The 22,897-nt window shown below is 50.4% G+C and overlaps 1 long non-coding RNA gene across 6 annotated transcripts; it reads left to right on the plus strand.

Annotated features, from left to right (window-relative positions):
* Nucleotides 1–596: 596 nt before the first annotated feature.
* On the plus strand, nucleotides 597–22,842 carry LOC105240058. Of its 6 annotated transcripts, XR_004628518.1 has the most exons (8): nucleotides 597–983; nucleotides 1,769–1,885; nucleotides 2,354–2,581; nucleotides 3,520–3,728; nucleotides 3,820–3,956; nucleotides 20,655–20,904; nucleotides 21,294–21,474; nucleotides 22,783–22,842. It is a non-coding gene; the product is annotated as an uncharacterized LOC105240058 (long non-coding RNA). The 6 variants fall into 6 exon arrangements; XR_004628517.1 differs by lacking the exon at nucleotides 3,520–3,728; XR_004628516.1 differs by lacking the exons at nucleotides 3,520–3,728; nucleotides 3,820–3,956 and adding an exon at nucleotides 12,546–12,752.
* The last annotated feature ends 55 nt before the right edge of the window (nucleotides 22,843–22,897 follow it).

Raw genomic sequence — 22,897 nt, forward strand, 5'->3', positions numbered from 1 at the left:
GGGGGTTATCGGGTCTCGGTCCTCCCCAGATGCTGCCCCACCGCTAGAAGCTGGGGACCAGTGCTGGAGCCCCGTAAGGAGGCGGTGGAGGAGTCTGGTCAGCAGTCTGGTCCCCCTTAGGAGCTCCTCTTGGGTCCTGGACCCCGCTGCCCCTGGCTGACCCTAGCTGCTCCTGGCCCCGGCCCGGGTGCAGATCATCCCGCGGGACGGGCTCCCGGGCCCGCGTCCTCACCGCGGCCGGGTCTGCCTTCCCCGCTGCACCCCTCGTCTTCGAGGGGAAACTGAGGACCCGAACGGGGCGGTCTGGACTGGGGACGAGAAGGTGGGGGAACCGGGTCCCTGGCCGAGGTTGGCCTCGTCCCGCAAGCCGGCTCCTCAGCACAAACGGCTATGCGAGAGCGAGGTTAGTTACTGCATCCCCGCGGACTCGCCGCGGGGTGAGCAGAAGAACCCAGTCCCTGCCAAGCCCCGCCCGCGGGAGCCCGCCCCGCGCATGCGCCTCCGCTCGTGGCAGTGGCCACGAGCCCGGCCCCGCCCCCTCGAGAGCCGCGCGCTCCCGAGTCACGCGCCGGGGCGCGCGCAGGCGCAGGCGCAGGGCTGCGCTTCCTGGGAGCCAGGGTTCGGCGAGGACGCATGGGCGTTGACTTAGCGCAGGGGTCCTCTCCCCGCATGGGCGTTGACTTAGCGCAGGGGTCCTCTCCCCGCCCGGCCTCCGGGCTTCGCCCCCTGTGTGCTGTCCGGCCGCTGGAAGCCCTCAGCGTCTCGGAAGTTTTGATTTGGGACTGCGAAAGGCTTTGAACTTGCTCAGAGTTATGGGGGAGAGGCCACTGGTTTCCGGAGGCCTTTGGGGGACGTGAAGAGCGTCAGAGACATTGGTGTTGGCAGTTATCAGATTGTGGTTTGCACCTGCGACCAGCTCAGGGACTCAGATTTTAAGAGATTGTCTCACCTCTCTTACCTCGCCAGAGACTCAAGATAATCTGGTATCCAAACTTCCCTTTCCCCCTGTCCTTGCGGTTTAGAGACCCAGGCCTCCCTTGGCACTTTGCACTACCTCTGGGTGAGGGTTTCACTTGGGGCGGGTGAAACTAAGATTTGGTGTTGGGGGTGGTGGTGGTGGGGACGCCAGGGAGGGTAATATTCTCATTGGCACGTCTTTCTCATGGCTCCTGGAGTTCCCTGAGTCACTTTTAAGAGCTAAAACGGACTCCAGAGATTCTGTAATATCGCATCAAGTGGTCCTTAGCCTCTATTTGAAACGTGTCCAGTGACAGGGATCTCAGTTCAGGGATTCCTGATAGGATGCTGGTTTGGGTGGCTCCCTGGGCCCTGGAGACCAGTTTTGAGAGGCCATCTTTTCCCTTCGCAGCCCCGTGGGGAATGCACGGTGGCAGTGTGTACCTCCTCTGCTTGGCCCGCTGGGCATACCAGAACCTGGGAAGGGGCCTCTGTGGCTAAGTCAGGGTTGCCCAGTTGGTTACTTGTAATTTTCTGGGTTTTCTTGGCTGTTGCTTTAGAGTGGAGATCATTTGGGCATCTGGTCCCCAGGGAATCTGGGAGGAAAAGGGAAGCCCTTGGAAAGAAGTTAGGTGTCCCCTGGGTCAGAATGAGTTGGGGTGGGGCTTAGCTGGCTAACCTGCCCTCTGCACTAGAGAGCCTTATTCCCTTATTTGCATCCCTTTTCTGAGTTTAACTTCACAGAGCACCCAGTAGTGACAGGGAATTGTAGCACCAGAGAGCCATGTGGTCCAATCTGTTCTTTTTACAGATGAAGAAGCTGACACCTAGTAAAGCAAAGAGCGTACAGGGTCACAGAATCAGCTGATGGCGGAGATGGGGCAGAGGTCTCCTGATTCCCAGTCCTGTTTTCACTCTCCTACACCATGTATGTTAGGGGCCAGCACAAAACAGATGGCATATTTCGAATGAGTAATTTGAGGCAGGGTGTGGGAAACAACTCTGGATGGTGAAATGTTCTGGAGCTAGTAACAGTGGGATCTTACGCCTGGAGGCAGAGAGGCTGTGTGGAGGGTCATCTCGCTAGAGCTGGGACTTCAGGTCAAGGGGCTCAGGAAGGCAGTTGGGGGATTTGTCAAGTCTCCCCATGGACCAAACCCAAGTCAGAGGGCAAGGGAGTCTTGATTAGCCCATACAGGTAAATTCTAAAGCACAGTACAGATGGAAAAGCATGCAGAAAGGGCCTGGAGGAGCAAATGAAAGATATCCAGCATAACCTTTCCCCCTACTTCTACTGGTTTATTAAGAGTTTATAGGTCTTGAGTACTTAGTCTGTATTAAGTATGTCCATTATCCCGTTGCATTTTCTCTAAACCCTGTTTTCTCCATCTGACAGGTAAGGAAATTGACTAGTGAAATAATTTGAGGAATGGAGATGTGAACAACTAAGCTGACACCTGCCTCTCTGAGATCTGATCTTGTGTATGGTAGTTGCTCTGTGGACGTTTGTGTGATGGATGGATGGATGAATGAATGAGAAGCAAACACACAGGATTAGATGGTGCATCTCCCTGAGAATCCTCAGTGTGCCTGTTCTCCACGGGACTGGAGGCTCTCTGCAGAGGTGAGTCCCGTGTCTGTTGGGATCTCTGTTGCTGGCTTGTAATGAGTCAGGTATTCAGGTTAGAAGAGCAGGTATCTAGATCTGAAAAAAGCCTTGGACTTTGGGGCTTTCCTAGTGGAAGCTTTTGGAATTAATCAGTTTTCTCTCTCTGAAGCCGTCTTGATTCAGTCCTGATTTCTGGTGCTCCCACAATCTGGGCAGGGGTCCAGGATGCTGCCTCTTCTCTGCCCAGCTCCTACCCATCACTCCACCCACAGCTCGGTCCTGTTAACTGCTTTCGCTGCTGCTGCTGCTCCACGGCGTTGTTCAGGGGTAAACCAGCTACCAGTGTGGTGGGGACTTTCACCAGCATCCCTAAGCAGAAAGCTCTGCGTAAAGACTTTGTGTCCTTTCACTGTGGTCCCTCTTTCTGCACCATCTCCTCTCTTTACGATCCCCTTTTCCTGGCCTCTTTCCTCCTAGAGAGCCCCACCCCGTCTTGCACTTGTTGCTTGCTCATTGTCCCAGCTCCTCAAGCATGGAGGAGGAAGCTAACATAGACCCATCACCGGCTGTGTGCCTGCCACTGTGCCCCACGGGTGCTCTCCATCATCCCATTTCATTTCTTAGTGAGACACTAGGTAGGGAGTGTTGGGGAGGGGCCTTGCAGATGGAAAACCAAGACTCTGGTTGGGTAACTGGTTCAAGATCACCAAGCTGTTGAGGGGAGAGCCGGCGTTTGACCTCTGGTCTAATTCCAAGGCTGTCCTGGCACACTTCTCACCCGGAATAAAGTGCTGCTGCTGTAGTATTTAGGGTCATGTTGACCTTTGCTCTTCGGAGCCTTTTCCTTGTGTGGTGGCCCATGTCCCTGGGCCTTGGGCATGTCGAATGTGCTGTTTCAGCCCACCCTGGTGGGTTTCCGCATGGATCTGCCTAACGTTTGATTCCATCCACAGTCTGCACGTCCTCCTTCAGTCCTTTGCTGATGACACCTCCTCCGTGTGATAGGCCAGTTGGCCTGTTTCTGAATGGCAACATGCAACCCATTCTCTAAAGCCCAGCTCATATGCCACCTCCCTGATGATGTCCCTTCAAACTCATTCACCTCCAGATTCCCAGACTCACCTTGTGAGCCTCCCCTAAAGGATTGAGCACATTATTTCCTGTATGTACAGTAATTCAGATATGCAACTTATTTACTTTGTTGAGGGGAGGGACTGTCCTGCAACAGTGTTCATTTCTCCAACTTCTCACAGAGGACCTTACAGCCTAGTGAACCACCAGGGAGTGAATGCATCAGGGGAGCTCTCTGTGGTGAAAAGGGTTTGTAAAATGAAGATTTATCCCTCAACTTTACATGCTGACTTCGCGCAAAACAAGATTCAGCTGCAAGGTAAAGGTCTGGGTTGAGTCTGGAGGATGGATGGTGGAGGACAGCCTGTGCAGATGGTAGGCCCTACACATCTGTCTGTGTAGATGGGGTCCCAAGAGTGGGGAGCTGCGTACCTTGACCTTTATCCTGGGCTGCAGCTTCTCTAAAGCCATCCCCTGTGCTCCCATAGTCCCTTTATGTTTGCTGTCATACATAAAGGCTGTCACTCCTGCTTTCACCACCAAAGGTGGAGGAGTCCTTGGCCAGAACAGCAGCACCCCCTCCCTGGGACCTGAGTTGGCTCAGAGCACCCATATCCCATGTGACCCAAGACAGACAGACGCCGGGGCCCTTCAGAGAACGGGTGTGGGCCGGCGTGACTCACCCTCTCTTTCGCCGCCCACAGCACGGTTCGAAGCCCTTGGGAATCAGATCTCTTCCCTAGGAGAGGCATTCAAGGCTGTCTTTGCAGTTAGCAGCTTGGGGTCCTGCTCGTGCAAAGGCCTGTCGCTGTCCCAGCGTCTCAAAGTCCAGATGGGTGGGGAGCCATCCAGTTGCAGGGGCACGGAGACAGGTAGAAGCAGCAGTGGAGAAGGCAGTGCCTCGATCTGGGCATCAGACAGCCTCGTTGGTCACCGGGCCCTGCCAGGAGCTCACCGTGCGGCTATGAAGGAAAGGGGTTTGTTCTTTAAGGAAACGTGTTTTTGACCACCTGCTCCTGCTGAGTGAAGAAAGGGCAAGGGGGACCACAAGAAGGCAAAACCTGTCCCTGGCCCGATGGTCTCTCAGTCTCTGTAGATGAGTGCGAGTCAGGGTGATAAAGGCTGTACAGAGGTGTTTGGGGAGTATGGAAGAGAAATGAGCTCATCTTGGCCGGGGGGTGAACCAGCGCAGGACGTATTTGAGCTGGGCCTTGAAATTGGGTTCCTTCTGGCAGACCAGAGTGCCACTTGCATCTTTGGAGAGTGTTGTGCAGTGTCTTGTTGGGGGTCGGGCCAGGTGGGGTGAAGTCAGGGGGACGTAGAGAGGAGGCCTGTCTGGGTCTGGCAGTGAAGGGCCTTCGTGGGTCACGCGGACATTGGACCTTCTGAAGGTGGAGGGGGACATTGAACTGATCTGTGCTGTAGAACGAGCATTGTGGCAGCAATATGGAGGATGGATTGGAAGGTCAAAGATGCAGAGAGACACTGGGTAGAACAGGGTTAGACTATCACAGGAAAGAACGTTTGAGGCCCTCCCCTGTGGGATTAGAGAAGAGGGTTGCATCAGAAAGTCCCTAAAACGGAAGTTCTGTGCCTCCGAACCTGGGCATTTGGTTCTTTTCCCTGCCCTGGCTCCTAGTTGATTGCCTTGGTTGCTTGCTTGTGCTCCATTCTGGGGGTGCTGTGACCGGTTTGGGTTTTGACTCTATCCAGTCTCCCTGTTTGTCAGTTCCGTCCATCTAGCCCTTCAGGTGAGACCTCAGCCCCTGGGAGGCTAGCTGGTAGGAAGCAGTACTGCGCCCTGGGTCCTCCCCACTCACCCTGGCCCCAGCTCCCCTCTCTCCTGTGGCATCGCCCTCGAGTCCCCAGATTGGAAATGTCAGCTGCGCCACCCTTTCCATCACTCTTTCCAAGAGGACACATGAGATACTGTGTCTCACTGGAAGATGTTGACAAGCAGGAACTAGAAAAATGGATTAAAGGGACCCTGGAATGTTGGTCTCAGAACAGAAGGTGAACTACAGGGCAGGCCCACGGAGTGACCCAACACATCTGAGCCCCTTGATTTAAATTTAGATCAGTTCTATAAAATGTCATCTTAAAACCAGAAGTGTGTGTCTTCTCCTAATCCCGTCCCTGTAATCCCAGGTGAGGGTTACAAGCACGGCCCCTTCCCGCTCTGCTTGTTTATACAACTGTCATCTCATGATTCTTGGGCTGATAGACTTTGGCAGTCAGTCAACAAACAGGTTGTTGGACCTACTGTGTGCCCACCTCGTGCTGGCTGGTGTAGGAGATAGACACCCTCTGCTATGTTTTCAAGGAATCAGGAGACCAGTATTTTAGTCTAGTTGGGAAAGCAAGACGCAAGTGAGAAACAACTGAAGAGCAGAAAAGATGAGTAAGTTAAGAGGGTGGTTGAGATTTAGGGGATGTGCGGCAAGTCCACAGAGCCTGAGGAAGGAGGGAGCGGGTGGTGCAGGGGCAGGATCCAGCCCAGAGCTCGCAGGCCATCCAAGCTGGATCCCAGCCAGCCTCCGTCTGAGGTTGGGGCCGCGGTGGACTTGAGGCTGCCTTCATGAGGGGCTGTGCCCATGTTTCCCACATGTTCACCCTGTTTCTTCAGTCTTTTTTTTTTTTTTTTAAAGATTTTATTTATTTATTTGACAGAGATAGAGACAGCCAGCGAGAGAGGGAACACAAGCAGGGGGAGAGGAAGAAGCAGGCTCATAGTGGAGGAGCCTGATGTGGGGCTTGATCCCATAACGCCGGGATCACGCCCTGAGCCGAAGGCAGACGCTTAACCGCCGTGCCACCCAGGCGCCCCTGTTTCTTCAGTCGTAGCTTATAGAAGGAGTCTTGGAATCAGAAGAGTCGGGGAGTAGTTTTGATTCCATTTTTGGTGACTATATACTTGCCTTTTTGACCTTCTGGGATTGTTCTGTGAACCAAACGAGATAAGAAATATGAGTTCTTTGAAAAGTATAAAGTGTTACTAGAATGTGAGGCATCATTGTGTTTTCCTCTTATTCCTGATTCCCTACCTCTCCTTCATTCTTTCTGTGAACAAACTCTCAAGTCACCAGCTGCTAAGGCCAGCTGGGAGGACCCTTGCCTGTCTCCACTGAGTTCCTGTTTAGGCCCAGAGACTAGATCCAACGTGGAAGGATGTGGTTTTTGTCTTCCAGACCAGGTAACTCTGGGTAAGTCACTTCAGGTCTCTATGCCTCAGTATCCTCATGTGTAAATGGGAGGTAATAATATATTCCTCCTACCTCCTAGGCCTCCTGGGAGGATCGGCCTTTGAGACCTTGAAGATGACAGTGCCTTGGAAACTGTAAAGGTCTGTCCAAATGCTATGGATTTACTTTTTAATCTGTGCTTGAGGGCTTTGGATGAAAGTTGCCAACACTGTTGCACATCTAGACAGTGACATAATATGCATGTTTTTGGAGCCCAGGGTGGGGCGCAGAGGCGGCCCCAGAGTCATGGGCAGGGTAGAATGCAGAAGGGAGCCCCACCCACCGCCTGCCTGTAGTAGGCCTGGGTCCATGGTCTGACCTGAAGAAACGCTGTCTCCTGGTTTCCAAAGTGTCAGAGACTCTGCCATGACCTCTGTGCTCAGGGTACACTTGGACCACAGCTCTATAATAGGGGCTATTGTGATTTATGTCTCTGTCTCTGGGGCCTCAGCTTGGTGCCCCAGCATGGCAGGCTTTCAGGGTCAGGCTGTTGTTGAACCAAACACAGGTGGTGTATTTTGTGGGAGCTCAAATCATCCTCTTCTCACTTCCTTTGTTTGCAAATTCCATTTGTAGAAAAACTAAATTAAAGAAAAAAAAAGCTTCAGAGAAATGGTAGCCTGACACGTGCTGGGACACGTGACTGGCTAGTGTTAATGGAAGGTCAAGCTTCTGGGATGGGGTGTCACTATCTTGGTGCTTTGTTAATCCCAGGGGGTGGTGAAGCCAGTCTAATGGGAAAGGCTCTCACCGAGCATCTGTGGCCACCTCAGTTTTGAATCCCTTCATTGGCCTTGCTGGTCACTGGAGCTGAAAGGAAATGGTTTAGTCACCAAATATTTGTGAATATCTATTTGTGCTTGGCCCCGTAATGGATGCTTTGGGGAATACGAAAGAGGTCAAGTTGTGGCTTCTGTGTTGGATGCACTTAGATCAGATTTGAGAAGACAAGCTGACTGTGGAGGAGCAGGGGATTTCGGCTGGCAGGCCCGTGTGTGCAGGGCCAAGGGAGTGGTCGATAATAACTGGCAGAGGAAGGCAGAGGCGAGGATCCTCAATGGCTCTCAGGGGCGGGTAAGCTTTCTGGAGGAGGTGGAAATATGTGAAGAAGACAGAGTCAATCCCTGAGACTCATCTGTTCTCCCTAAAACATCTTCTTGCCCTTTCTGGCCCCAGTTAGGAGACTGAATCAGCCTTCTGTTGCTGCTAACAAATGACCCAGCTTAGGAGCTCCTCATGGCACCCGTTCATTACCTCCCACTTCTGCTGGTCCTGGGTCCAGGCAGGACACGCTGGCTGCCAGCTGGCAGTTGCTCTCGGCTTGTGGAGGCCACTCAGTCTTTTCCATGTGTCCCTCCATCTTCAGTCAAGCCGTGGGGCTTCTCATCCTCCCGTGCTTTGAGTGTCTGACTTCTTCTGTTGTCAGCGGGAGAAAACCCTTTGCTTTCTTTTTTTCTTTTTCTTTTTTTTTTTTTTAAGATTATTTGTTTGAGGGACGCCTGGGTGGCACAGTGGTTAAGCGTCTGCCTTCGGCTCAGGGCGTGATCCCGGCATTATGGGATCGAGCCCCACATCAGGCTCCTCTGCTATGAGCCTGCTTCTTCCTCTCCCACTCCCCCTGCTTGTGTTCCCTCTCTCGCTGGCTGTCTCTATCTCTGTTGAATAAATAAATAAAAAAATCTTTAAAAAAAAAAAGATTATTTGAGAGAGAGAGCACTCATGAGTTGGGGGAGGGAGAGGGAGAGAATTTCAAGCCGACTGTCCACTGAGCATAGAGCCTGACACAGGACTCAATTTCACGACCCTGAGATCACGACCTGAGCCAAAATCAAAGTTGGACACTTAACTGAGCCACCCAGGCACCCCAGAAAACCTTTTTTTTTTTTTTAAAAGATTTTATTAATTTATTTGAGAGAGAGCGAGAGAGATCACAGAGGGAGAGGCAGCGGGAGAAGCAGGCTCCCCACTGAGCAGGGAGCCCGATGGGGGACTCGATCCCAGGACTCTGGGATCATGACCTGAGTTGAAGGTAGACAGTTCATCGACTGAGCCACCCAGGCTTTGCTTTTAAAGAATTTACCGTATTATGGGGCGCCTGGGTGGCACAGCGGTTTAAGCGTCTGCCTTCGACTCAGGGCGTGATCCCGGCGTTACGGGTTCGAGCCCCACATCAGGCTCCTCCGCTATGAGCCTGCTTCTTCCTCTCCCACTCCCCCTGCTTGTGTTCCCTCTCTCACTGGCTGTCTCTATCTCTGTTGAATAAATAAATAAAAAATCTTTAAAAAAAAAAAAGATTTAAAAAATAAAGAATTTACCGTATTAGGTCAGGCCCACCAGGATAATCTCATTTTGATTAGCATGAAATCAGCTGATTAGTAGCCTTATAATTACCATCTCAACCGTCTTGCAGCGTACAGATCAGGGGCCTTAAGGGCCTTCATACTGCTGTGCAGCCATCACCACCATCCACCTCTAGAACTGCCCTCTTCTCTGAGCACTGAAACTCTGTATCAGTTAAACACGGACTTCGCACCCCCGGCCCCAGCCCCTGGCAGCCACCACGTAACTTTCTGTCTTTATGACTTGCACTACTCTAGTACCTCACGGAAGTGGAATCATACAGTGTGTTTGCCTTTTCGGGAGTGGCTTTCACTTAGCGCAGTGTTTTCAAGTTTTCTCCATGATGTGACAGGAGCCAGCATTCCCTCTCTCGGGCAGAATAGGATCCCTTGTACGTACAGACCACATTTTGTTTCTCCACTCATCAGTTGTTAGGTCGTTGGGCTGCTTCCATCGTGTGGCTACGCGGAATAATTCTGCGTTTATAATAATTATATGAACATGGGTGTGAAAATCTCTCTCCAAGACCCTACTTTCTGTTATTTTGGGTGTATACCCACAAGTGACATTTCTGGATTATATGGTAATTCTGTTTTTAATTTTTGGGGGGGGACCACCGTACTATTTTCCTCAGCGGCTGCACAGGTCACGTCCCTACCAAAAGCGCGTGTGAGTTCCAATTTCTCCACATCCTCGCCAGCACTTGCTAGTTTCTGTTTCTTTTTTTTTGGATAATGGGTGGGAGGTGGTACCTCCTTGTTTTTATTTGCATTTTTCTAATGATCAGTGATGTGGGGCATCTTCTCTTGTTCTTGTTGGTGATTTGTTTATGGGTCGTGAGATCTGGAATAAGATTTTACAGCCCTCATTGTAGGAAAAGTGTGTAAAGGGGCAGAATGCTTTGCAGATGAATGTTTGCCCAGGGCTGGGAGGCGGGGAGCCGCAGCACCGGCACTGAGTGTAATGGGAATGGGCGTTCTTTTCAGGGGTAATGAAATGTGCTCGCCTTAGTCCTGATGGTTTCACAACTTTGCACACATACTAAAAACCATTCAGTTGTGCAGTTTAAATGGGTAAATTTTGTACTATGCGAAGTATCTTTCCACAAAGCTGTTCTAAGTGGTGCGTTTTGGAAGTAGACGAAAAACTAACGGTGGTGACAGCGAAGGTTACTGTTTCACTAGCCAGCTCTGTTGAGCAGGAGGGAACGTTACCCCCTTGCGCTGAATCCACATTCCTCCCCAGAGTTTCAGTCACCCTGCCTCCCTCTGGTTTCCCCAAATCACATTTTATTCCTTCAAGTCTGATTCTGTCTTAGGTCCTTCTAACACAGGAGGTGTCTTTTGTCATCTGTATTTGGCAGACATGGAAAGTTAGGGCAGAATCAGCCAGCCTGGGGTGTCTCTGGGCCTCACGCCCTAATCCTGGACGTGCAGAGGCTCACGGAAGGGAGAATGTCACGGTGGGCAGAGCCCATCAGGAACGGGGCAAGCCATTGTCTGAGCTGTATTACATAGGGCCCTAAAAGTGCCCCCACCCCACCAGTTCCCACACCTGTCATAACCCCTTCATCAAGTCACACCATTCGTTCATCTATTTGTTATATCAGTCTAAGTGAAGAGGGTTTTGAGGGTGTAAGAGTTGGGGAATAGGAAAACTGAAGTGGAAGGCAGTCCTGGACATGTCAGTGTGGCAGGAGGCCAGGAAGCCTCAGGAAGACCTTGTGCTTTCTCATCCCGAGAGCCTTTGGGCTTCAGTCACAGAGTTGCGTGTGTCCGGAGAGCTTCCCTGAGGCTTCACTCTGCATGACTCTGACTTTGCACGTCTCCCTTGGGTAGATCTGGAGGCCCCCTTGCACGCTTACTGGCCCGGGAAGAAAGATAAGGGGCTAAGAAAGCTGGAGGAAAGATGGCAAATATCTGAACGTGAGAAGCATATTTGGGTTGAATTGGGGTTAGAGGGTTGTCAGGACCTTCTTGTCCAGCCATGATGCTTTTGGAGGTCCTAGATATTACTGAAACAAGTGTCACCCCTCCACCCACCATCCTATTCAAAACGAGGTGGTATCGGATCCAAGAGAGGAAGTGGCCAGCCCAGGACCGCATGGCCAAGTGGTAATAGAGCTCCTAGCTCCTCGCTCTCCTGCCCGTTCCACTCAAGCTCTACACCATTCTTCTAGCCTGGCCAACAGCCCCTGGTTCTGGAGCCTTCATGGCAAAGGAGGAGCTGGGGTTGTGGACACAGGGCGCCTCTGTTCACCTGCGCTGCAGCTGTTCACCCTTCCCCACGCGGCCCCTGTGGCTTTCTGCGCAGTGGGCTTCTCTCCTGGTTTGCTGTCTCCCTGCTCAGCTGCAGCCCCCTCAGCTTCCACGCCTGCACCATCTGGAAGGGAAACTGTGCTGAGGAGCTCCGCGATGCTGCCCACCCCCTGCGCCGTGCTCTGCCGAGTGTGGGCCCACACCAACGCAGACTGACTAAATACAGAGAGTTCTCCTTTGTGTTTATCTCTGACTGCTTAGCGAGAATACAGCGTGGCTTCTCAGGCTTCAGCATCTTCACACTTAAACAGTGAAAATTAAAAAAAATTATTTGCAAAATCTTGCCCTTGGTATTTAATACAGTTCCTCACACTATCCTGCTCTGATCTGCATGATGGACAAGGTCTGTGGCTTCAGTGGGTTAGAGGCCTAAACTCTGTCCCCGTGGCCTCAGCCTGCAATGCCGCCGTGGCCCAGATTTGTTCCCTGAGGTCAGGGGTCCTGGAAGGCTCTCTGTGTCTTGGAAAGTCTGAACTGCATCCCTTGTGCAACGGGAGATGCGGTTCCTGCTTCTGTTCACCTCTGTCCCCGTTTCCCCCAGTCTCTTCCTCCATCCCTCTCTCCTTCTCTTCTGCCCTTCTCCTCCTTCCTTCCATCTCTAGATTTCCTCACCCTTGGGGCCAAACGTCGTCTGGTCACTCCCCACGTGCAGAGCTGTTTCAACAATGTGGCTCTTTTTTCCGGGCGACTGTGACAACACAGTTGGCTCATTCATTGTCATCGGCAATATCAACCATCTGGGAATGGCTAAGGTCAGAGACCCGCTCGGGAAGCCAGGCTACGCCCTGAGCGGGAGTCTTCTCTTTGTTGTGCTTGCGAATGTAAGCAGTGGGAAGATTGCATTGCCTCTTGGTGCAAGGGGCAGCAGGGAGCCGGTGGCCCTTGAGGTCTGTGTGTCTTGGCCGTGGCCTTGCAGGGGGATGAATCCCAGGAAGAGGTGTTGTGTGGGAGGAACAGGGTCAGAGGGCTTAGCCCCGGGGTCTTCCCTGCCTAGATTGTCTCTTTCAGGAATGTCGCTTGGAGCTTGAAAGTTCAGGTTGTGCTTGCACCCGGGAGGCTATCCCTAGACCCTCGCCCATCTCTGCCATGAATCTTCCTGCAGCTCCTCACTTTCTTATCTGACCAAGACGGGGCAGAGAAAGTGGCCATGAAGCAGTTGTTTCCACCGTGTAACCAGGAGCCACCTATCCTGGCCTCTGGCCTCTGTTGCCCCAGGTGAGCCGTGTATCCTGCTGCCTCCATTCTGCTAAATGCAGTCCCGTCTGCCTGCCTGCCCCCTCGTCCTCCCCAGCCCAGCTGACACCGACTGTGCCAGGCCCTTCCATCCTCAGGAAACCAGAGCAGTTGGCTCTCCTCTGTGCTGCCGTGTCCCCGCTGCCTCCCTCCATGGAAGCATTTATCACCTTGTGTGGTGACCAGCTTTTGACATGTCTGTACTCCCCACTGCATTCAGAGCTCGCTGGGGGCAGGGATGTTGGTATGGATCACGGACCTTGCTCTGCTCCTGTCACTTGCTAAGTGAGTCCGTGAAGGGAGCACCAGCTACTGGGGCCACATTTGCTAACCATGCTTCCGTATCCCAGCTCTTTTTGTCGGCCACGAGGGGGCATCCTGGAGCGTGGGGCACACGTGATGAGTCCCGGCATCCGGCCCCGGCACAGAGCACGTGTCGACAGAGTGGTGGGAAGTGGCCTCTCTGCTTCTGGAGCCTTCATGGTGTGCATGATCCGCGGCCTGCACTGGGACAGCCCTTGGCGTCTGCCACCCATATCATGAGTTATTTTTTTCTGCATATGCCCTGCTTCCCCGCCGCCACACACAATTAGATGTGGTGGCCAAGTCTTCAGGCCTTCTTCCCTGCCTCTTTCTTCCTCCCTTCTGACACGGCTGCCCTTCAGATGTAAAATATACGTATATTTAAATGGCAAACTTGACATCAATTTATTGATTTACACCAAGAGATAGAACTGCCAGGCTAACCAGCTACATCTCCCTTTTGCAGCAGAAACATCTCCCCATAAAGACATCTTGGCATTACAGAGTTGCTCTGTAAGCAGCAGATTCAGCTCAAAAAAAGTGTTCAGACTCAGGGGCCTGTGTGGGGACAGGCCAGCCCAAAGCAGCTACCCTGCAGACCAGCTGAGTGCCCTCTCTGACATGCTGGCTGCACATGGCGGGTTTTCTCTACAGGACAGAATGTGCCCTGCGAGGTCTATGCTCTGGTTATCGCAGGGTCACAGGAGATCCTGGCACAGCCTGATCCCCACTGAGAGCAGTTGCTACAGCCCACAGGGAAACCAGTGCTGCTGGCTTGGGTGATTGCCCATCCATCCCTCCCTCCTTCCTTCCCTCCCTTTCTTCCCTCCTTCCCTCCCTCCCTCCCTCCCTTCCTTTCTTCCTTACTTCCCTTTTTCCTTCCTTCCTTCCCTCCCTCCCTTTCTCCTTCGTTCCTTACTTTCTTCCTGTATTCTCTTTCTTTATTCTTTCTTTCTGGGGCCTTTTTAAAATTATTATTATTTTTTAAAGATTTATTTATTGATTTTAGAGAGAGAGAGAGAGAGAGAGAGCTCGGGGCAGGGGCAGAGGGAGAGACAGTCCCAAGCAGACTCCACACTGAGCATGGAGCCTGATGTGGGGCTTGATCTTACAACCCTGAGATCATGACCTGAGCCAAAACCAAAAGTTGGATGCTTAACTGACTGCACCACCCAGGTGCTCCTTAATTATAGTTTGTTCATTAAAATAAAATGCACAATTAAGTACACAGTTCAATAAGTTTTTTTTTAAAAGATTTTATTTATTTATTTGACAGAGAGAGAGACAGCAAGAGAGGGAACACAAACGGGAAGTGGGAGAGGGAGAAGCAGACTTCCCGCCAACCAGGGAGCCCGATGCAGGGCTCGATCCCAGGACCCTGGGATCACGACCTGAGCCGAAGGCAGCCACTTAACAACTGAGCCACCCAGGCGCCCCGACAGTTCAATAAGTTTTGACCAATACATACACTCATGTAACTGCCGTGTTAATTACCCCAGAGAGTTCATTCCGTTGTGCCTTTTCCAATTAAGCACCTCCCCAAATGTCCATCAACTGCAATGATAAGTGATTGGATAAACAGAACGTGGTCTATCCATACAATAACATATTACTCAGCAGTAGGAGAGAAGTATGGACACCTGCTACAACATGGATGAACTCTTTTTTTTTTTTTAAGATGTATTTATTTATGAGAGAGAGAGCACATGAGCTGGGGGGGTGGAAGGGCAGAGGGAGAGAAGAAGGCTCCCCGCTGAGTGTGGAGCCTGATGAGGGGCTTGACGTGAGGCTTGATCTCACGACCCTGAGATCATGATCTGAGCCAAAATCAGGAGTTGGATGCTTAACTGACTGCACTACCCAGGCGCCCCTGGATGAACTTTGAAAGCATGATGCTGAGCAAAAGGACTGAGACACAGAAGATTTCAGAGTACGTGAATCCATTTATGTGCAACGTCCAGAATTGGCTGATGTATAGAGACAGAAAGTAGATGCGTGGTTGACAGAATGGTGTGAAACAGACTCTCTAGGGCTGGGCTGGGGGTTGGGGCTGAGCTAGTGGGTATCTGATTTCTTCTGGAACTAGACGATAGTTGCATCACTAGGAATACACTAAAACCCACTGTGCTGTACCGAATGAAAAGGTGAACTTTGTGGCGTATGAAATATATTTCAATAAAGCTGTTATTAAAAAAAAAGATACAGAACATCCCCTTCACCCCAAAAAGACGTTGACCTCTTCCCAGTCAGTCCTGCCCTACCCCCAAAGGCAGCCACAGTGGCATCTTTTTCCAGCATAGATGAATTGTGTCTGTTCAGGAGCTTTCTGTAATTCGAGTCATGTATTAGGTGCTCATTTGTGTGAGGCTTCTTCCAGCAGGCATAATGTTTTTGAGATTTGCTCATGTTGTTATGACAGTAGTTTGTGTCTTTCTTTTCCCCCCCTGAGTAGAATGAATGACTTTACCACAGTTTCTTACAGATGGACGTCTGGGCTGTTTCCAAGTTATGGCTATTATGCATAAAGCTGGTATGGATATTCTTGTAAAAGTCTTCCCGTTGACATATGTTTACCTTTTTTTTTTTTTTGAAGATTTTATTTATTTGAGAGAGAGAGAGCACAAGCAGGGGGAGCGGCAGGCAGAGGGAGAGGGAGAAGCAGGGAGCCTGACATGGAGCTCAATCCCAGGTCTCTGGGATCATGACCTGAGTGGAAGGCAGATGCCAACCAACTGAGCCATCCAGGCACCCCTGTTTACCTTTTTCTTAAATACCTAGAAATGGAATATGGTTTTATTTTTAGTTTTGTAAGAAACTGATAGACTTTTTTTCCAGAGTGGCTTTACCATTTTATACTCCCATCAACAATGTATGAGAATTTTGGTTGCTCCATATCCTCACTAACATTTGGTGTTGTCAGAATGTTTGCCTACTTTAAGGTGATAGAGATATCCCCCCGCCTTTTTTTCAAGGTGCCATATTTCATTTAGGTCTAGGATCCATTTCAGCTTGTTTTTGATGTGATGTATGGAGTTGTGGTTCAATTTTTTTTCCTTTTAGATAGAGAGTTATTTGTGTGTCTATCCAGAAATGTTGAATATATTTGTCTTTCCATTGAATATTTCGTTCCTTTGTTGAAAATCAGTTGCTCATATATGTAGGTCTGTTTCTGGACTCTGCTGTTCCATTGATCTATTTGTGTACCCTAATGCTAATGCCACACTGTCTTGATTATTATTGTTTACAGTAGATTTTATTTTTATTTTTTTATTTTTTTAAAAAATATTTTATTTATTTATTTGACAGAGAGAGAGACAGCCAGCGAGAGAGAGAACACAAGCAGGGGGAGTGGGAGAGGAAGAAGCAGGCTCCCAGCAGAGGAGCCTGATGTGGGACTCGATCCCAGAACGCCAGGATCACGCCCTGAGCCGAAGGCAGACGCTTAACGACTGCACCACCCAGGCGCCCCTACAGTAGATTTTAAAATCAGCTACTGTAAGCCCTTCAACCTTGATCTTTATTAAGATTATTTTGACTGTTCTAGTCCTTTTCATTTCTGCTTAAATTGACTACTTAAATTTCTATTTAGTTGACTGCTTGTCAATTTCTGAAAAGCAAGCCTTCTGGAATTTTTTAAAAATATTTTATTTATTTATTTGACACAGAGACAGCCAGTGAGAGAGAGACAAGCAGGGGGAGTGGGAGAGGAACAAGCAGGCTCCCAGCAGAGGAGCCTGATGTGGGGCTCGATCCCAGGACCCTGGGATCATGCCCTGAGCCAAAGGCAGACGCCCAATGACTGAGCCACCCAGGCGCCCCAAGCCTTCTGGAATTTTGATTGGAATTACATTGAATCTATAGATCAATCTGGAGGGAACTGACATCTTAACAATATTGAGTCCTACAGTCCATGAACATGGTACATCTCTTCGTTTATTTAGGTCTTCTTTTATTTCCCTCGATAACATTTAGTAGCTTTTAGCATAGAAGTCTTGTATGTCTTTGGTTAAATTTATTCTTAAGTGGCTTTTTTTTTTATTGAGGAAACTGGAAGCCACAGAGGGATGAAAGGGTAGTAGGTGGACAGATGGTGGGGCTGATGTTTGGGGTTGAGGCCCTATTCAGAGCTCCACATGATCACCAGCAAGAAGCAGCAGGTCACACAGTGATTCTCACTGAGTCCCCTCCATCTGGATTTCAGAACCAAGCTGATTCTCTGGGGACATGACAGCCAAGAAGTCTGTGTTCTCTTTTTTTTTTTTTTTAAAGATTTTATTTATTTATTTGACAGAGATAGAGACAGCCAGCGAGAGAGGGAACACAAGCAGGGAGAGTGGGAGAGGAAGAAGCAGGCTCACAGCAGAGGAGCTTGATGTGGGGCTCGATCCCATAACGCCAGGATCACGCCCTGAGCTGAAGGCAGACGCTCAACCGCTGTGCCACCCAGGCGCCCCAAAAGTCTGTGTTCTCTTACTCCCTCCGTGAACTGAGATGAACACCTTTTAAGCTCCCTTTTGGACACCAACTGTACTATGAAGGTCAGGCATGGGCTGGTCCTGCTCCCTGTTCCCTCCTGACAGAAACTGCAGTGCCTCCAGCTCCTGATGAGCCTCCTTAGGCTGTTCCCTGAGCAGCAGTAGCCAGCAACCTCCACAAGGGCCCAGCATGGAAAGCCATGCCACAGTGACTGGGAAACGTGGCAAAATCAACTGCACGCTTGGAAGAGGAGGAGAAAAGAAGAGATAGATGGGAAGAAGCAGAGTATGAGAGGGGAACTGAATGAATGACTTTGATGGCAGAGCGCTCAATTAGGGACTGTGAATGCCTGGTGCCTGGGGGTCTACCAGATGGCCAGGAGCACCCAACTGACACATCTGAGACTCCCTTTGGGTCTGTTGTGTTACATCGGTTTGGAGCCTTTTGTTTTTCCCTGTTACTAGGGTGTGTGTGTTTGTGTATACAAATACCATACACAGGCAGAGGTCTTACTGATAATTTGGAGTGGGTCCATCATTAGGCATCCTGGGGGGGGGGGATGTGTGCATTGAATGTCCTGCCACAAGAATGACTGAGAGAACTGGATTCCTCAGGAGGTTCTCGGGTCTTTGCTAGGCAGCCTTGAGGAAACACATTTATCCCTGCGCCATATGGGGAAGGGAAGAAGCTATGGGAAAATATTTTGGCTTAATATAAAGAACTTTATAGGAGCTGTAGAGCCATGGAACAGTGTTCCTTGCCCGATTATGATTTTCATATCCCTGGGATATACAAGCAGATCCTGTCAGAGATTCCTGCACTGGGCAGGATCATGTGACCTTCAAGATCCATTTGATTCTGTGCCTAACACTTTACCAGGAGTTGATTAATGTTCTCCTCCCAAAAAGACTTCTCCTGGGGAAAGGAACCGAAAGAAGACTTTTTTGTTTAACTCCAACACTACTTACTGAATAGTCCACATTTCTCCCAGTATGTATAGCCACTTCTGATATTTATCAAGTTTCTATATTCGAATGGGTTTTTGAGTTCTCTAGGCTGTTCATTGGTCTGTTGTCTATCCCTCTGGTATTAGAACCACGCCGTCTTAATTGTTAGAGTGTTACAGTAATTTCTGACATTAGGCTGTAAAGTCCGGGCGCCTGGGTGGCTCAGTTGGGTAAGCATCTGCCTTCAGCTCAGGTCACGATCCCAGGGTCCTGGTGTTTAGTCCTGCGTCAGCTCCCTGCTCAGTGGGGAGTCTGCTTCTCCCTCTTCCTCTGCCCCTCCCCCTGCTCATGTTCTCTCTCTGGCTCACTCTGTCTCTCTCAAATAAATAAGATCTTTAAAAAAGAAAAGGAGTACGGGGCGCCTGGGTGGCACAGCGGTTAAACGTCTGCCTTCGGCTCAGGGCGTGATCCCGGTGTTGTGGGATCGAGCCCCACATCAGGCTCCTCTGCTATGAGCCTGCTTCTTCCTCTCCCACTCCCCCTGCTTGTGTTCCCTCTCTCGCTGGCTGTCTCTATCTCTGTCAAATAAATAAATAAAATCTTTTAAAAAAAAAAAAAAGAAAAGAAAAGGAGTATAAAGTCTCCCCACTTGGTTCTTCAGATTTTCTTAGATATTCTTTAGCCAGTGCTCTTCCATATGGATCTAGGGTGAATTATGTCAAGTCCCATGTTGGAATTTCGATTGAATAACGATGACCGTGATTTTTATGAGGCTGATTACTTTCTGAGAAAGACATTTTTCAAGGTGAACTCTCAGAGGCAGTGACATCCACGTGGAGATGTCTTCCCCCCCAATAGCCCCACCAGACATTTGGTTGGCCAGAGCGAGCTCTCCCAAACCTGTGGGGCTGGGCCTCCTGCTTTTTGCAGTCTCTATCCACGGGAAAGTGCCAGAAGGTGTGGCATCAGTGTTGGAGGAGAGAGCGGGGGATATGGCTGCAGCAGACGCCTACTGAGGCATTTCACAGAGGGCACCCTCCTCTCAGAATCAGCTTGGAGCCAACTTTTCCTTCTCTGTATGACTCAGCCATCATTAATTAGAAACGCCGCCTGAGCGTCCTCCATTTCAGTCAGAAGCCCTGCCCATGCTTAAGCTGTTGGTGCTGTAGGAATTTGCTCCTTTCTCACTTAAGGGCTCTTAGAAGTCTTGTCCTTTCCAGATAGACCTCTTTGGAGGCCCCCCCCCAACCCCTTTATGGTTCCTGTTGGGGTGGAGGACAATGCCTTTCCTTGTGCTTTCAGCTGGTCCCACCACTGAGGCACTTCCCGAGGTGTCTGTCTGGGGTCTTCAGTGAAGGAGCAGTGTGGGGGCTGGAGACGGGGACCGTATCACTCCTCATCATGGAATGAGGGGCACCATGAGTGAAAGAAAAGAGCGTTGAGGTTGACAAGCCTGAATTTGCCCGGTTCTGACACGAATTCGCTGTGTGACCTCGGGTTGTCATTAGCTCATCTGCACCTCAGTTCCTGCATCTGTGCACATGAGGCGATGGCGTCTCCTGGACATGGTGGTTGAGGTGATTCAGTGGGATACTGTGTGTGGAAGCACCGAGTGTGCTACGTGGCATTGACCAGGAGCCCATAAATGCCGCCTCCCCGACTCGACTTCCCATCACTTTGTGGAACTCAGATCTGCAGTCCATCCCAGGCCTTCTTGGTGGCCTTCCAGCAGGCGCAGCAGGGGTGGTGGGTGCCGAGGGAACAGTCTTACTGCGTGGGAAGTCTTGGCACCTTTTAGGATTTCTGGAGAGAGCCACAGACTTAGTGTCCACATGATGCTCTTCACCAGAGCATGACCCGAGGAGTGGATACCAGACTCTCTCCGTTATTTGTTGTCTCGCTACCCCAGTGTGGCCTGAAAGTCCTCCCATTAGTCAATTCCGTTTTTAAATTGTCTTCTGAAATCAATAGATACACCTGGGAAATAGTCTACAGTCTGTAGGCTGGAGTGGAGAAAGCCGTTCTCAAGGGTGAAGAGGAAGGCCAGCTGTGTCGGCTGTCTCTCATTTAGCAGCACTTTGGACCCTCTAAAAATGAGATTTGTTGTCTGACACCTTGGAGCAGAGGCTGTCATTTACTCTTGTTTGGTTTGTTTTAGCTAGAACACTGATTGCCGGCCCTGCTTGCAACAGAAAATGCTGATGACCCAGTGAATGTCTGCTAAAAATTGTGTGATTCTGGGGCGCCGGCCTGGCTCTGTCGGAAGACCACGAAACTCTTGATTTCGGGATCGTGAGTCTGAGCCCCATGCTGGGTGTAGAGATTACTAAAAAAAATAAATTTAAAATTGTGTGATTCTGACACGTGCTGCAACGTGGCTGAACCTTGAAGACGTTATGCGAAATGAAGTAAGTCAGACATAGAAAGACAAATGTTGTGTGATTTCATTTAAATGAGGTCCCTGGAACAGTCAGATTCATGGAGACAGACTGTAGAATGGTGTCTGCCAGGGACTGGGGGAGGGGACACGGGGAGTTAGTATTTAATGGGGGCAGAGTTCTGGAGGTGGATGGCAGTGATGGTTGCACGACATTGTGAATGTGCTTCATGCCACAGAACTTATACTTAAAAATGGTTAAAATGGTAAATTTTATGTGCATTTTACCACAATAAAAATATATGCATGTAATCAGACAGTGTCCTAATTTTTAAAACTGTGGCATAATCAGTGATTACTCAAAGGATAATACTGTGAATTAACATTGTAAGATGTAAAAATATCACCTGATTTGCTCAGTTACTCAGCCAGCACCCCTCAGCCGCCGGCTCCGTCCGAGCTCCCGAGCCAAGCCTGAGGATTCAAAGATGAGATCTTGCACTCACTCTTCCAGAGCTGGCTTCCGAGGGTGAAGGCAAGAAGCCCGTGACTCCGCTGAGCAAAGTCTTTGCTCCGGCAGGGAGGACTGAGGAAGAACTGGGTAATGCCCCTGGTGTTCGAGGCAGGATCCGTGGGGAGGCAGAGTGGGAGCGGGAGCCTATTGGGGAAGAAGAGTCTTGGAAGGAGGGAAAGGGTGGTGTGCTGGTGGGGAAGGTGGGGCCGGGCTTCTGCGGACGCCAGGCAAGTCTGAGAAATGGCAAGAAGGCCAGTGGGGCTCGGGTGGGGCTCTCCATGCCTGGGAAAAATGAGACGGAAAGAGTATATCCATGTCTCGGGGTTCTTCAGATCTGGGCACCAGCCTCACCTTAGTCTCCTGTCAGCTGGAAACCTTAGCTAAGTTTGAAAGAATCTCTGTAAATCTCGGTTTGCTCATCAATGGAATACTTCTTCCCAGGTTGACAAGATAAAATCAGAAAATGTGTGCAGAGTTTCAGAGACCATATCTGTTTGTCTGTTTTCTATGTACTGTATCTGTCTCTATAGATCAGTATTTTCCGTGTCTGTACACACACACACACAGACAGACACACACACACGCATGTGCACACACGCGATAGGTGGCTCAGGGCCGGAGAACTCTGAAGGTCTGGAAACAAGTTTCACTTCTCTGTTTTTTGAGCAGGGTGTTTTGGCTCTGGGGAGCGGTGAGGACATCCTGGGTGTGTCTGGCGCCCTAGGTCCCCCAAGCCCAGCCTCTGTGTCAGACGATAGCCAGGAGCCTGGGCTCAGGGCGGGGGGTGTGGGGGGAGCTTGTGGTGTCTCCAGGGGTGGGTGTTGAGGCTGTGAGAGTCCAAGCCTGGCTCTGTGGTTAGCTACTGTGTCGGGGTCCAGGTCAGAAGTCCAGTCCCTCGGGTGGAGCAGTTTGCTTTGTTGCCATGGAGACCACATGGTCTCCGCATGGATCCCTCCCTCCTCCTTCCCGGAGAAACAGTTTGGGAGGCAACAGCATGATTTTCATCAATGAAAGTTGATGCGTTCGCACACCCACATGGTGGCAAGTGTGGATGACTTAGATGTGATAGAGCCCAAAGAAACAATGTGTCTGAGGACAGACAGCGGAGGCCTGAGTAGCCACTGATAACTCAACCTGAGCCCGTATGTAGGACCTTTCCTCACCATCTGTCCTGACTGTGGAAGGCTAAATGGGGGGTAAGCCAAACACTGGGACCTTGGGAGGAGGGAGCGAAGTCGACACAGAAACAGTCATGGAAGGCTTCTGAATTCTCTAACATGTCTACTGGCACCACTGATAACTATAGTAACCAACATTTATTGAGCACTTGCTGTATGCCAGGAACTGCACAAAGTGTTTGTATCTATCCATCTTTTTTTTTTTTTTTTTAAGTAGGCTCCACACCCAGCGAGGAACCCAATGTGAGGCTTAAACTCACGACCCTGGGAGCAAGACCTGAGCTGAGATCAAGAGTTGGACCCTTAACTGACCGAGCCACCCAGGTGCCCCT

This window comes from Ailuropoda melanoleuca, chromosome 10 (assembly GCF_002007445.2).
Source record: "Ailuropoda melanoleuca isolate Jingjing chromosome 10, ASM200744v2, whole genome shotgun sequence".
Lineage (NCBI taxonomy): Eukaryota > Metazoa > Chordata > Mammalia > Carnivora > Ursidae > Ailuropoda > Ailuropoda melanoleuca.